This window comes from Urocitellus parryii, chromosome 10 (assembly GCF_045843805.1).
Source record: "Urocitellus parryii isolate mUroPar1 chromosome 10, mUroPar1.hap1, whole genome shotgun sequence".
Classification (NCBI taxonomy): Eukaryota; Metazoa; Chordata; class Mammalia; order Rodentia; family Sciuridae; genus Urocitellus; species Urocitellus parryii.
This window is the reverse complement of record NC_135540.1, coordinates 66321533-66338294: the sequence shown is the minus strand read 5'-3', so window position 1 is coordinate 66338294 and position 16762 is coordinate 66321533. Positions and strand designations below refer to the sequence as shown.

The window sequence follows — 16762 nt, the reverse complement described above, 5'->3', positions numbered from 1 at the left end:
ATGGCAGTTCTTGGTAAGTATTGTTATTCATTTGTGCACGCATCTAGGACAATCTGTAATGGAAAATAGGGTTGATTACAAAGGCAGGGGCCTTTGAAAGTGGAGATGATGAAAGCAATAAAGAAGGAACAATTAATTCTAAATTTTGGATTAGAAATTATGGGGTGTCTACTTGAATCTTGACTTGTAATGGTTAATATAAAATCTTATTGTACCTGCTGTTTTTATTTTACTTTATTATTAAAACTGTTAATATCTGGTTCCCTAGTCATCTGAATCTTCTCTGTGGCTCCTGAACAGTCTTTCTTTAAGATTAAGGCTCTTTGAGGCTTTTGTGTTCTTGTATTCCCAAGTAGCCCAAAGAATTTATACCCTGTTTCTATATTTTAAAATTCAAACCCAATGTTAGCAAAACGCCAAGACTACTTTATAAGACAATATTTTTCTTCTTAGTAAAAGTATTCAGCCCCTGCAACTGTCCTCCGGAATACAACAGAGATAGCAGTTAATGATTTGCATCCATTAGCCCACACAGCTGCAGGAGATTCTGCCCTCTTCCCCAAGCTATGCATGGTAAACCATATTGCAAATAGACTTTCCCCCTGAGAAACCCTGTTGTTGTTTTCTTCTTTATAATGTTCATTATGTTAATATCTTTGATGTTTCTACCCTCCCAGTCAGAAGAAAGGAGGAGGCAAGGTAGTGGGGAGATAGAGATTTGAGACACTTTCTTAAGCCTAAATTATAATGCTGTAATTGGAACAGGATTCATAGGCTTTAATCAAATGCATATGTTTTTCTACATGTTGAAAGTTAAAGAGAACAGCCAGAGGAGCCGGGCAGCAGAGGAAGAGGCCTGAAGGAGATCGCTGAGGGGTTGGGGGCGGGAGGGGGGTGGGGGATTCTGACGCGCCAGTGGCCTGGAGTCTGGAAGGCCCTGAACGGCGCCAGGCGACCAGCCTCGCCACAACTTGCCCAGACGAGACACGCTTCATCTTGCACCCTGGAAGAAGGAGTCCGCCCGCCTGCTCCTCGACCTCCACGAGCCCCGCCTGAGCCAGCAGAGCCCCTGGGATCTGTGTCCCCTGAGACTCTCCGTCAGCCTGCAGCGCCCGGTACCCGCCCAGGAGCGCGCAGCTGGGGTGTTGGGGATACATCAGTGAGCAAGAGAGAACACAGCCCTTGTTCCCGCTGATCCTGCAGCCCAGTGGATGGAGCCCTCAGTCCACAGACCTGCCAGGAAAGAAAAAAAATTTCCTGGTGGTTGGTCCAAGCAGGGACTCCCCGGTGGATTGAGGAATGTCTGGCTTTCCCTCAGCATCTTGATCTCTGTGGTAGCCACTGGCAGCCCCCAGAAGACCCCCAAAATGAGAGGCCTGAAGTCTTCAAGTTGCTACTAGAAATATTTTGGTCTCTCCAGAAAATAATGCAACCCCCACACGAGTTTATAAGGGTGCTGGGCGCACGCTGACCGCGCGCTGGCCGGCGCGCCCTTTGCTCTGGGTCCGGCGGGGCGCTGCCATAGCAACGTCCTGGACGCCCAGACCTTGGCCGCCGCCGCCGCCGCCGACCTGGTCTTCTCTGGCTTCCCAAGGGTGTGGCGGCGGCGGCCCGGAAGCGGCTTGAGGATGGTAGGCGAAGCCGAATCGCTCCTCTGATTAAAGCCTAGGCAGCGGACTGGCTCGCAAGCATGCCCTTCCAGAAGCACGTCTACTACCCTCTGGCCAGCGGCCTCGAGGGGCCGACGCCTCTGCCTCTGCAGCAGCAGGCGCGGCCTCCATGGCCTGTGTGCCCCCCAGTGCGGCATCAGGCCCCCTGCCCTTCTTCCAGTTCCGGCCGCGACTGGAGAGTGTGGATTGGCGCCGGCTGAGCGCCATCGACGTGGACAAGGTGGCAGGGGCCGTGGACGTGCTAACGCTGCAGGAGAACATCATGAACATAACCTTCTGCAAACTGGAGGACGAGAAATGCCCACACTGCCAGTCGGGGGTGGACCCGGTGCTGCTGAAGCTCATCCGCCTGGCACAGCTCACCATCGAGTACCTGATGTACTCGCAGGAGTTCCTCACCTCGCAGTTGCACAGCCTGGAGGAAAGGCTGCACCAGAGCCTGGGTGACTGTGAGCACAGCAAGCAGCTGCTCACCAAGCAGGCAGGGGAGATCAAGCTTCTCAAGGAGGAGTGTAAACGCAGGAAGAAGATGATCTCTACTCAGCAGCTGATGATCGAGGCCAAAGCCAGCTATTACCAGGTGGGAAGCTGTACTGTGGTCACAGTCATAACCTTAAACAACCCAGTCCCCATTTAAGAGCTTTTTCCTATGGAATCATTCTTCCTTTTTAAAATTTGTGCCATAACTCAGAAGACAGCACACTTAAGCAAAAAGCTGGCATTTAAACCAATAGAGAACATGGTTCATTACCTTCTGCAGCTGGACAGGGAATTAATAATTAAATAACCAGCATCTGCAGTGCTTTATTGAAGTCGTCTAAATGCTGGTTGTTGAACCTATTTCCTCCTATCATGTCAAGAAAAATCAACCATGTACAAATTGCTGTTGAGGTCAGTCCCCAAATGGTCTGGAATATGGGCCATTTATAAATTTTTTTCTTATTAAAAATTTTTTGAACTATTCTCAAACTGACAGAATAATAGGAAGAACTTTGATATACCCTTCACCCAGAGTCACCAATTATTAACATATGCCACATTTGCTATATTTCCTCCTATCTCCCTCTATATTATTACTTTTGAGCTGTTTTCATGGTGAGTTGTAGACTCCTAAATTTTTGAGAACAAGAAAATTCACTGACATAATTCACAGTATTTAAATAATCAAACATTTACATTCTTTTAGTCTTAATCTCCAACAATTAATGGTTAGATATTGAGCCCAGGATGGTAAATATTGCCATTTTGAGTTACCAGAAATCATTGTACAGGATAAATATCACTTCTCTGAAATGCTTAAAAGACTCTAGTTTTGTTTTGTGCTAGGAGCCACAGCAAAAATATTGATACAGGCACCTTTGGGTTTAGTGACTGCCAGCCAGCAATTCAGATTATGATTATGTTAAGTTACATTCATATGGTAATTGATCTCCTGCTGTTTACCTGGGCCCCTGTCGGGACTCAGGTTACTCATGTCACTCTTATAATGGGAGAGTTCCCATTGGTTGGGAAAGGATGGTAGGAGGGTGTTCCGGGGGAAGTGGAGGCCCCCCCCCTCAGGTAGAACACACGTGGGTGGACCCACTTGTTAGGGGACGCACAGGGCCTCTCACATAATAAAACTTTGTTTCAATTTGACTGGCTTGTGTTTTTGTGCCCAACCGGGTTGCAAGATTGCAAGCCGGCTTGCACTGGAAGCGCTCAGTAGGGGTGTGGCAGGCAGTGCTCGGCTACAGCAGCGGCAGGAGCTGAGCTCAGCCAGCCCGCTCGACCCGGGGCTGGGCAGCCTGCAGCAGTTTTGTTTTTTGATTCTAGAATATTTACATATACATTCTGAGATATCCTGAGAATGGGACTCAAGTCTAAACACAAATTTAATTCTTTCCTAGATACTTTATATGTGTAGTCTGAAAATCATTACAGTATTTTTAGTGTGCCTGCATTTTGATTGCAACCTGTCACATGGAGTCTGGTGTGGAATTTTCTACTTGTAGGGTCACGTCCACATACAAAACTTTCAGATTTGGAGCATTTCAGATTTTTGGATTAGGGATGCTTAATCTGTGTTAATTGGAGGAAGCGTGGTGTTTGATGAACATATCAAAGTAAGCAACACATTGATAAGATTGATTTCATACCTACTGTCTGGTGATTTTGGCTAAATATGTTTTAGAAGTCTTCAGTGGGTTTAGGAACAGTGGAGCTGAAACAGGTGTGAATGTTGGGTGTAGGGCAGAGAACATGGTGTGGTTAGTATTGCCTAGGTATGTATCAAGTCATTTAACTTCTAAACCTCATTCTCCTGATCTGGAAACTGGGGACTTTGAATTGCATGAAATGAAGCATGTAGAGCATGAGGGACATCTGATGTGTGGATGGCACTCTCTTTTTGGCTTCCCCTTACTAAACTGTGTGTGTGGTTTCTTTGAATCCTCAGACCTCTTTTAAGAGCTTAGTGAATAGTGGGAGCAAAGAATGCAGAAGCTACAGAGCAGGTACTACAGGAAATGGTGATGCAGGATGGGGTGTTAGAGGACTCAGAATGATGGTCACATAAGCTGGCTGTGGTCTCCGTGGTATAATCATTTTAACTCCAGGTTCTTAAGGTAGGAATATTTGATTGGTAATAAAATTAGGGAAAGTCACCTATATTGCTTAGTAATTTGACTACTATGCAATTATGAACTTGTATTTATATAGTTTTACTTTAAATTTTGTCGTGCTGAGGATTGAAGCTAGGGTCTCCTGTGAGGTAGGCAAAGCACTCTACCACTGAGCTGTATCCCCATGCATGAATTGTATTTAATAGAGACCTCCCAACAACTGGAGAAGTCAGACAGCCATGTATAAAGGCCAGTGTGTACACTGACTTATCAAGTTAGTTCTTCAGATTTAAAAATGCAAGTATGGTGCTTGCCAGTGGACTGCAACAGAACTAAGATTCAAAGACTTTTTGCTGATTGCTTTCCATGTCACAGCAACAGAAGGAGATTTTGGAGTCTGTCAGTGAGCTTGTGTCCCTGATTCCAATTATACAACCCCATGGAGTTGAGATGAGTGTTGGGGAGTTAAAAAAAAAAGCATACAATTTATAATAAAAGGTATGTGAATTAAAATGGAAAAAAAAAGAAAGTTAAAGAGTCTTTTTAACATTATACCCTGGGGCATCTCATTTGCATACTTTACTCTTGACAGCTTGCCATATCATTTGTGATACTGGGTATTGGTGATAGGCAGTGACTTGCTTGGTGGAATTTGCTATTTTGTTTTCTTGTTCCATCTAATGGAGCAGTTATTGTCAAAATTGGATTTTGTGGTTTAGTCTTTAATCATCACTGATTGCAGCCATAATTCAATAAGACCTAATAATCCAAGGAGTACACTTTCATCTTTTTTCAATTTCCAGTCTGTAGAAATGACTAGTTTTAGAAGATACTATTTTATTGTACATTATTCACTGGTCTAGCTGGTGAAAAACCAATGAAATGCATTTTTTCACTTTCTAGCATTAATAATACTGTTTTTGACTTAGAAAACTAATTACTGGCATTTCCTTTACTTGTCTGAGCTAAGTGTTTCCCTTGCTCAGTTCAGTTCAGCAGTTACTTATTGAACAAGCCCCACAACCCCTACATCCATTGATCATAAAGTTGTTGTATATCTATTATGCTGGGCACCCTGCCAGACACACACAGGCTCTATCATGCAAACATCAAATGGAATTATTTAAGAATACTGTTTGTAATTTTAATATTGATTTATTTCTTATGATTCATATCTTACTTTTGCAAAGTAAGGATTTCTTTTTAAATTTTCATCAGAAAAGTGAGCATAGGCATGGAGGAAGGAAAAAAACCTGTCTCTGCTATCTTGATTTAACCAAAATTACCTCCTATTGGGTTATTATGTGATAGGCACTGAGTTAGGTATCATAAAAACACAAGGAAGACCCAATATTAGCTCTCAGGAGTTTATAGTGTAGGGATGCGTAGAAACAGTTATAATTCAAAGAGAAAGGAGCTATAATATTTATGAGGACACAAAACCAAGCCGTGAGTCTGCTAAGGGATGTGTGGGGAGGTTTCATGGAAGGGGGTATGCTTGAACACATAAGCATGACTAGAAGTTTGCTTGGTTGACAAGGAGAACAGGGAATTCCAAGTTGAAGCCTATGAAAAACCAATGAGGCATGAGAGAGTATGGCATGTTTGGGGCCTGTGCCAAGAAATTCCTGATTGATGGATGAAAGGGAATTCTGTGATTCGGCATTGAGGAGATATCCCTGGCATAGGTATAGATTAATTATTCTTCATTTTTTCTCATAGCCAAACTATAGTCTCTGTGAGATATTTTTTTTTTTTGCCCTCCATTCCTCAAACAATTTATTTTCCCATGATTAATGTGTGAAGAATTTTGTTTTTGTGGGCAAGGACATGTTTAGGAGCCATCTTTGTAGTTTTCCCCTAAAATATATAGTTTAATACAGTTGTGACTAATGAACACTGAATTGGGCATCAGGGGACCTGGACTCTTATTTCCCAGCTCTCTCAGGAGATGTCACCTGACACAAATCATTTAACAACTTTGCTTTTTCATTCGTGAAATGGGAATATTAACATCTTCATTGTCTACCTCAGGATCAGGTTAAAAATGAAAATGGCACACTTAAAAATAAAAAAGTGAAGTAAAATCTTTTAATTGAAATTCTGTTAGTTGAGTTTAAACTGACACTTAAAACAAGTAAAATATTTTGAGGAGTATTTGGATGGAAAATTAGGTTGAACAATAATTTTCAAATAGAAATACTGTGCACCCTCCTTAACCTCATATAACTTCCTTTATGTATTTGGGGCTTTATTTAGATTATCTTCATGTTTTTAAAACTAGCATGGTAAAAATTTAAACTTCCCTGTGTTTTAGCACATATATCCAAGACACATTCAGATTCCCACTGTAACTATTAAATAGTGTTTTATATATATATATATATATGATTTATGTTGATATATGTATGAGTTGATATATTTCATAGTAAACTTTGATAATTAATAACTGTTAAGTAGTTTTAATTACTCTGAATCATATGTGGTGCTAGATACTTGTATGATTTAAATTTTGTTCCATTTCGGATATACAAGAAGGTTCTGATTCATTCAGTTAACATGGAGAGTTTATACAACCCTGTACTTCTGTCTGCTTTGACAGTTTTCCTAGTCCAGTGACAGAGATTTCTTAGACAATCTGTGCTAAATGTTAGGAATTATGCAGTCCCTGTAATGGAGGAATGTAAAAATAAGTGTAGTCCAATTGCCATCGAAGATATCACAGAAAAGAACAGAAATTGAGCTGTACCTGGAAGGGTGAATTGAGTGTAGAAAAGATGAGAGAGGAAAATATTTCATGCAAGGCAGACCCCTGGAGCAAAGTGAGAAGGAACAAAAAAAGCTTGTACAGTAGAGAATGGCAAGATTTGTTATGAATATTATGGACAGCAAACTGCTAGAGCATATGGTGACTTCTAAGTGCTGGACTTAGTTGCTTAATTCTTTGATTGATCCATTTATTGAACAAATGGTTTCTCATAGCTAGAGGATAAAATCCAAACTTTTTCACTCTCACATGTGGCATTTTGCTGTGTGGGTTTCTGCATAATCTTAAAATCAGCTCCTCTCAACACTTTGTACCCTCTTTCCAGTCATATTGAACTCTTTCCAGTTATATTGAAGACTTTGCTGGTCCTTCCAACATGTTGTACTCCCTAAAATCTGTGTGGCTCTGCCTAGGCAATTTCTTCTAGATTCTGTCTGATGAATTCCTCATTCTTCAGCCTCAGTTACAGCAGGATATTCATTGTTCTGCTGTTGCTGTAGAATTCTGAGTCTGTACTACTAAAGCTTCTGCATCTTATTTTGTGTTGTTGAAATGCATGTTTGTTTCCTTCACTCAGCTAGGAGCTGCCTGTGACCAAGAGGTTGTCATTTATTCATTTTTATAGCCATATCACCAACTATAGTACCAATAGCTAATTCAATTAATGTTTTTAAATAAAATACTCATTGAACATATTTTAAATCATGTATAGTTTCATTTTAAAAAAGTGATCTAGAAGCAATGTGATTGATAGACTAAGAAGGGAGACCAGTTACATATGTGTTTTTTGAAGTAACTTATTTGTTTAAAAACACCAAGGGGGATTAGATTCCTAGAAAATTAATAAAGAGAAATGAGAAGATTCATGACTGGCTTCTATAGGCAAGAGAGAGGAAAAATAATAAATATTCAATATGACAAACAGAAGGACAGTGACCCTTGCAAAAAATAAGATTACTTTCAGGTAAACAGGTTGTTCCCCAAGTCAGATCTCATGTTAGCAATTTGCCTCACCCCATTTCAGCTCGAAAGATAAACACTTCATTCCTGTTCAGTTTTTTGGAATTGAGCTCAAAATTTACATGATCCCCATTTTCATATCTCACCTGGAGTTTACATGTGAAGTATAAATAGTTCAAGCACACTGACTTCAAATTTTCTGTCAAGGAAAAGTGAGCAGTGCATAGGTTTTTGAATATATAAAGCCTGTTTCTCCTTTTGGGAGCTGCAATTGAAGTGTTATACCAGTCAGATGCACTGGGGTGTTCTACTATGTAGCAGAGCCTAGCTGTGCAACCCAGCTCTTAACTTCAATAAAACCCCACAGAATTTGATGAGAGAGGGATCCACAAGAACATGACAAATGATGAGAGTCTCAAACTTTAATAGAAAAATGGGCTTATTGGTAAGAGACCTTTATTTTTCTTTATTTACTGCTGCTACTTATTCATTGAAATAGCAAGACTGTTATTTTCATATGTGGCTGTGAAGCAGTATACAAAAATCAATTTTACATGTATTGTAGAATTTGGAAACATATTGGTAACCATGTAAAAATTATAGGGAGCTTAGATAAAGCTTGATTTTTAACAAAATCTCTAAGGAGATTTTATTTTGCTTTGGACTGTGGTATAGATTTTTATATAGCTTAAATGTAATCCAAGTTAATATATATTTGAAAAGTTTAAATAAAGAAGAGTTACTTGTGAAACAATACATAATTTCACTCAGTTACCAGAAGGTGGAACACCAGATTCTTCTTACACACACACACAAAAAGGGATAATATTAATAGGAATATAAAATAAGCTGTATTTAAAGATATTTTAAGGGCTGGGGTTGTGACTCAGTGGTAGAGCACTTGCCTAGCACCTGTGAAGCCCTGGATTCGATCCTCAGTACCACATAAAAATAATTGAATAAAATAAATGTATCATGTCCATCTACAACTAAAAATGTAAATAAAAGTGCAGATTCTTTAAAAAAATATTTTAATGTACTTTTAAGCAAGGAAACATTATAATTGTTATTTGGTTAACAAGGCTCATGCTAAAATATGACAAATATGAATTTAAATTATTATATCTTTTAATCATTCAACAATAATTTTTATATCATAGCATTTTAAAAGTAGACTTTGAAACAATATGGTCAGCAAGGTGATGATATTTTGAATTTATCATTCTAAATATTCACCATTTACCTTTATTCATTGAAATTTATTAGATTTAAGACAATCTTTTAGGTAAGGTCTTTGTCAATGTCTGTCTAAAGATACTATTAGACTATAGCTTTGATGTAGTTATGACTTTAATAACACAATAAAGCTTGTGAGATGACCCAGAAAAAATTGAGACAGGTTATTTCAAACAAAATGTTAGATGAGGCTAATGTTTACTTTCTAGAAGCTAATAACAGTGTAAATAGAATAAATGTAAATGAATTACATATTGTGTTATCGCTTCTCAAATTTTTTTAAGAGAGTTGACTGTCTGCAGTACATACTGAGGTGTTTCTATAGTAGTCTCTATTTTTAAAACTACATTCCTGAGGCAGTACTAGAAGTATCTGTCCAAGGTTGCTTTTTTGTGTGTTTGCCTAAAGCAGCTAGTTAAATGGCAGAACTTCCCCAACAGGAAATCTTTGGGTTAGGAGATAGTGCATCTGTTTGTATGTTTTTATTAATTACAAGCAGTATGAAAATTGGTAGTAAAAGAGCCCAGAAGAACATTCGCCATCTGTTCTCTGAAAGCTTGTAATTGTGTCATTTGCTTTCAGGTTTTTATGGCAAGGTGGTATATCAGCAAAGAATTTACTTATAGACTTAAAAAGTTAGAAAATAAGGAATCACTCCAAGTACTGAATATATGTTTACTGGAGACATGTTTCCTTGTGTCCAAATTTGACTAGTTTAGTCTTATAGATCTATTGTAAATAAATGTTGTACTTAATGTCAGTCTTTATTCCAGAGTTTCTAAAACATTAAGAGAGCTTCCAAACACAAATAGAATCTTATGACTTTCTAGTTAAGTTTTTAAAAAGTTAATTTCCATAATTTTGAATTGTTCTGTGTAGCCTTAACTGTTCAGGGTTAATAAATAATACTTATTAATCTACAGCTAAAATGCTTTCAGGGTATGCTTTGAAAAATTTGAACTAAATAAAATGAAGCCACAATTAACCATATTTTTTTGTTTGTATGTTTTTGTTTTGCACTTCACTTTCAGGAGATGGAGGGTAATTGTCTTTAAAACAAGCCAATTTCAAGGCTATATTTTTTTTAAAAAACAACTTCAGGGTATGTCTAAGGGTCTGCATTTTCTTTTACCTTTTTTTCCAATGAGAATTAGAATTTATTTTTTAAAAGACGCTGAAAAAACAGAAGACATTTAGTTATACAGTTCCATAATGTCTAGAATTGTTTGTTTATAAAAAATATTAAAAATACCATATATCATTGTATTATGCTTTATATTTTCCTGTGTGCTTTGTGCTTTTTTTTAGTTTGTTTTTCATAACATTGCTATGAGATGAGCAAGGAAAATTGCATTTTTCCTAATTTACAGATAAATAAAGATAACACTGGAGATCATAAAGCTAATTAGTGACAGAACTGCAGCCAGAACCAACGTAACTTTTGCTGTTCTATTGCATTCTTCCTCACAGAAATGTTTTTAGCTTTTAATTTGTAATACAGAATCAATATAATTTGTACTACTTAAAAAATTCATGTCCCTCCTTATCTCCCACTTTCATCTGTTTGTCTGCTTCTCTCCCAGTAATGCCAGCTTTATGCAATTGCTTTCAGACTCTTGCAGACCTGAAAGAATTTGGAGTATGGGAAGGCAAGATAATGTCTGTAGGCAGTTCAATTTGACAACTGGTGGAGATTGAGAGAGGAAACAGAATGTTACTATAATTGGGGCATTCTGAGCAGGGATTAGCAACCTTGACCTTAAAGAAGTGTTTCTCTAAGCTTATTAGACATGGCATGTTTAGAAGTTGGAGTACTTGTTTCAAATGCAGAGCACAAACACCTATCTACAGACTTCCACATTTTATTGAACCTGGTTAATTCTTAGCATACATTTAATGTTTGAGAGCATCTGCTTTATAAGTTAAAACTTTTCTTTCTGTTTCAAGTGTATAAGAGGCAAAAGAAGAGACACTTTTTCTCAGTTACATTTGTGTTTCATGTGAAAGCACATCAACTAGGCCAGTGGGAGCCAAGGGGTAGGCAAGTGTGAGGAATAGTAGATATTATTTACCCACATTTCTGTGTCCACATCTGATGCAACCACAATAGGTATTGCTTACTTTGGAGACTGTGAGGTATTTTTGAAAAAGGATTGTGACCAATTTAAACTTGAAGAAGGTGGAAAGGCAGACAGATTCCCATCAAAGGGTGAAAAATAAATGTTGATATTACAATAACTCACCTTTCTTAGTTGTTTTATTTTTAAATAATTTTTTTAAAGTTGCCGAGAAAATTAGGCAATCCAAGGTTCTCTTAGAGTTCAGGCTTTACTCTATCAGTATATTTGTACTCCTTTATATTTCATATGTAAATATCCAGTCAGCCTAATTAGATTATAAAGGCCTAATAGCCAGGACACATGTGTTCTTTTGTATATTTGTAACATTTAGCAAAGTCATGTATTTTCTTTTTTTTTATTGTTGGTCTTTCAAAACATTACATAGTTCTTAATACATCATATTTCACAGTTTGATTCAAGCAATATGTATTTTCAATATTTATTGATGATTGAACTAAATTAGCATGTACCTTCTCTCTAGAGGTCTGGAGTTGGGCATAGTGAGCTGATTGATTTTGGTATTTGACATCAGTCTATGTTGCACTGTCCACAAAGGCTAATATACTAAAAAGGCCTTGTTAAAACACATTTTAGTTAACATATAAAATAGTATGGTCCTAATTAATAAATTTGCTAATGTCTTTCCCTGAGTATCAGTGAAAGCTCAATCTTGCCTTTTGGAATATGGGTTTTATTGTTCTGTATTTTATGAGTCTGAATCTCAAAAACTGGTATTTTTTGAAACCTATAAACATAAATATTTAAATTTTTTAGTTATAGATGGACACAATACCTTTACTTTATTTATTCTTATTTTTTAAATGTGGTTCAGGTATCAAACCCAGTACCTCATACATGCTAAGCAAGTGCTCTACCACTGAGCCATCACTACATCCCTAAACATAAATATTTTTGTTGAATGTCTGAACAGTTTTGTAGGAATTTAAATAAAATGGCTATATCCTGCAGTGGAAGACACACAAAAATGTTCAACAGTGTCTCTGACTTAGATAAAGCTGAATAAGGAATGAATGAATAAACATATATGAGCTAAAGGAAAATATTTTCACCCCCAAGTTATGTTGTTTCAGTATTCCAGGAGAAATGACTAAAAATAATTGATTATTTAAAACATTCATTTGATTTTAAAGACTCAAAGTGATTCTGTACATATTATAGTAAATAGCCTTAGAAAGGCTGTCAGGAAACCTAAAATTAAATTACCACTAACTTAAACCTAGGGTCAATCTAGAATATAAATTTTGTTTTTATTCAAAATTTCATTCACTTTAGTTAATAATACAATAAGAAACAAAGGAAAAGAAACAGTTTACCCTCTATGAGATAGCCATTGCATTCAAATAAAGTTAGGCATAATGCCAAAGCAATGTTTTGGTTAGATCACAGCACATAACCACTTTTTATAACATGTGCTAGTGATATGTTATATCAGGATTTTAATTAAAATGCTATTTGAAGGCATAGAAAATTTAAATTACACACTTTTTAGTTAGCTTCTATAATTTAGACTTACTACCATATATTGAGCATCTTTCACTACAACTGTTTCTTCATTCTTAACTTGTTTTTGAGAACTTAAAATCACCAAAGAGAAGAATTCTAAATTAGAAAATAAAAAGGATCTGTAAATAGTCATGAAAATGGAGACCAGTTTGCTAAAATTCTCTTGGTTACTACCATACTAGGCCAAATAGCATGACTATGAACTATACCCTTAATTTAACTGTTAGGCTTCATGTTAGAGTAATGAGTCATAGAGTTCAAATTTGATATTGAGTTGTTTTTGAAGTATAAGATTTTCTCACATATTATATAATTAAATCTTTTCTTTTTAGTTAGCGATACTGTATGTGAATATAAGTTTAGGGAATTTAAAGTTTTAATGATTAAGCCTGGGAAATAGTAAAACAAAATAAAATAATTGAAAATAAAGAACATTTTTTGTGGATACCTTAAAGTGTATATAATCTTGATGAATCATTAGAATTAGCTTTCCATGAAAGTATTACCTCAGGTTATTCAAATATTATTGTGGTTATACTATAAAAACCTGTAATCAAGACTTAAAATAGGTAGAAGAAAAAGAGATTTGACAACCACGTAATTGTCTAACATGGTTTTTAGTGGGAACAACAGTGGTTCACATATGCATTTAACATTTTGTATATAAGTATATGTTTTTCAAAATAGTATCTTTATTTCATCAATTTAAATTGGAATTTTGAATAAGATATACTTTTTTAGATTTTTTTTTAGAAACTCAGGTTTATAAAAAAAATCAAGGTGGTTCTAAAATACTTTAGAATGTATCAAGTATTGGCTGGCATGTCTTTTGAGATTTGGTATGTGATATACTTATTGTTGAAAAGGTTTTAACTATAATAAACAAAAGTTATTAGCAATTGTTTATTCTTAGCAAAATAGTGCAAAATATAAAACTTGTGAATTCTATATATATATATATATATATATATATATATATATATACACAGTCTTCATGCATCTTTGGTAATGTTACTTCTATGTTTGCTGCTACCAAAATTAAAACACAGTTGTGCAATTATTAGAAAGGCTCTATATGAATATATTTTTATCCAGTATAGGCATATTCTTAACTGTTTCTTAAACTGCAAGTACATTTTATCTTATTCTTTCTTTTCTTGCAGTACAGAGGATAAAACCCAGGGCTTTATGCAGGCTAGGCAAGCACTCTATCACTGAGCAACACACCCAGTCTATACTGTACATGTGTAATGAATTTTTTATTTTAATAAGTTTGAATGTTTTGCATACAATGCATCAGAAAAGCTAGTAATGGCTTGTTATTTTATTTACCCAAAGGAGTTGAAGGATGCACTTAGGAATTTGCTGAGAAATGGCCAACATATTTAAATAAAAATCTTTATTCAATGTGAGAGCAGAGATTATATATATATATATATATATATATATATATATATATATATATATGGCTTTCTTTAACACATACCTGTTTTTGATTTTTTTAGTACTGGGAATTGACCCATTGAACACAGGGGAACTCAACCACTGAGTCTCATCCCCAGCCATTTTTTTAAAAATATTTTATTTAGAGACCGGGTCTTACTGAATTACTTAGGGCCTCATTATGGTGCTGAAGCTGGCTTTAAACTTGCCATCCTATTGCCTCAGCCTCTTGAGCCACAGGTATTATGGGCAAGTGCCACTGCAACTGGTGTGTGTGTGTGTGTGTGTGTGTGTGTATAAATACACACACACACACGCATTCTCACACACACATATATACATACAAACACACACATACAGACACACACACATACTTGTCTTAACACCTTAATGTCTTTCAACTGTTTCCGAAACTATAGGAAGTGTTACATAAATATCAGGAATTACTACTGTTCTGATTTTCCATTTCCTGCCAGCCAATCATTATCTTCCTTGTCCCTGCTTCTGCCTTCTTCTTTTAACCCTTCCCTAGTGTTTCCCGACTTTTCAACATACCTGTTCCTCATATTGCTACCTTACTTAGTATCCTTCTTAGCCTATGAAACTCTTTCAGACTGAGAGAATCCTGAGCTTTACATTATTTATGTCTTCATGAAATAAGAATTCCCTATGCATGTGCATGAGTATATGCCTGTGCAAATATGTCTTTATACTCAATTTGTATTATGAAAGATTGGTAGGTACTCTGTAAATCCAAGGCATGGTCATAACCACAGTTGTGCTATGTCTTCGTAGATCCTTTGTTCTGTTAATTTCCAAGATAGAACTTTCTAACATAGTTATCTTTGAAAAACATCTGGAATTTCCCATTTTGATTGTAGCAAGACTACATATATATGTTGTAAGAACTTTTTAATTTATTTTATATTCAATTTGATATAACCAAATAGTGATACATATACACATATACACAGAGACACATATATAGTCATAAATGTGTATAACAGCTATACATATATATCCATAAATATAAACAGATCTATTTTTGTAAGAAGAAATTTAAACATATTAAGAATTTTGCTCTTTTTTTCAAATTTTTTTGTATGCTTTAACAGATTTAACAGCCCTTCTTGGTTGCCAATAGTTTGACATAATCTGCAGTGTTGTCTAGGTAATATGAATAACACTGATATTCTAGGTAAGTTTGCAGAAACATTGTCAGGACTAAAGAGATCACATAGTTCCTGCTCACATAAAATGTGGCTGATGTTTTTAGTTTTTAGTTGTACCACAGGTAACTTTTTAGTTAATCACAGGTTAACTTTTTCCTTATAAGGAAAGGTAGGTCTGTTCTTAGGGCATATCAGGAAAAAAATGGAGAGAGAATTTAGGTACATAATGTATTTATTAGATGGTACTAATCAGTAGGCAAATTAAATTTTACTTTAAAATTATTAGGAATAGTTATACCAAGAAAAATTCAGACAATTATTTGTGCTTTTTTTCTTCTTAATTTTTTTGTTTGTGGAGGGGTACTGGGGATTGAACTCAGGGGCACTCGACCACTGACCCAAATCCCCAGCCCTATTTTTTATTTTATTTAGAGACAGGATCAAACTGAGTTGTTTACTGCCTCACTGTTTGTGAGGCTGGCTTTGAATTTGTTATCCTCCTGCCTCAGTCTCCAGAACCGCTGGGATTACAGGTATGCACTACCTTGCCTGGCTGGTATTTGTGCTTTTCCATTTTGTCCCATGCTATGACTGGCTTAAGTTGTATTTACACTTTTCTCTCTGATTATTATTTAAACAGTCTTGTGGAATTGGGACATTTTGGAAAATAGTTCCTTATGTACACCTTTTTATTTTTGGTCTTTCCTACTTTGATCTTTCTGGTACATCTAATAGGTGGAGTAAATACTTCTTTCTAATTCTTATTTATTTGAAATATGGTAAGACATTTAAGAATATTATTCAGTTCAGATAAAAACATACATCTTGTGGAATGGTCTGATTGGAAAGAGAGACAGCAGAGATTCTAGAGAGGGATTCCTAGATCAGAGATTGATAACAGTTTTGCTTCTCATTAGAACGGAGACATTGGACAAATTAACATCTCTGAGTTTCAGTTTTTTTTTTTTTTATCTATATAATGAGATTTCTAAGAGTTGCACAAGTTCTGAAGATCTCTTCTTCTTTTATCAGGAGCCAGGAATTGGTGTTGTAAGATTTGGCCAAGAGTGACTCTTTCTGTGCCTTGGCCAAGAACCATCATTGCCTTTTGTTTATTATGTCTCTAAAATATGTATTTCACAGGTAATTTTTAATGATTAGTAAATGTTCATAAAATGCTTTGAATATCTTTTGTGTATGCTGTCTTTCTATCCTGTTTTTTTGCAGTGGTCCATAGTAGAAACCAAGTGTTCTGTAAGTGAAATCA

General features: G+C 36.1%; 1 pseudogene; it reads left to right on the top strand.

Annotated features, from left to right (window-relative positions):
- LOC144257148 (cilium assembly protein DZIP1-like) overlaps positions 1 to 16762 on the top strand; it is a 38000-nt pseudogene continuing 21238 nt past the window's right edge.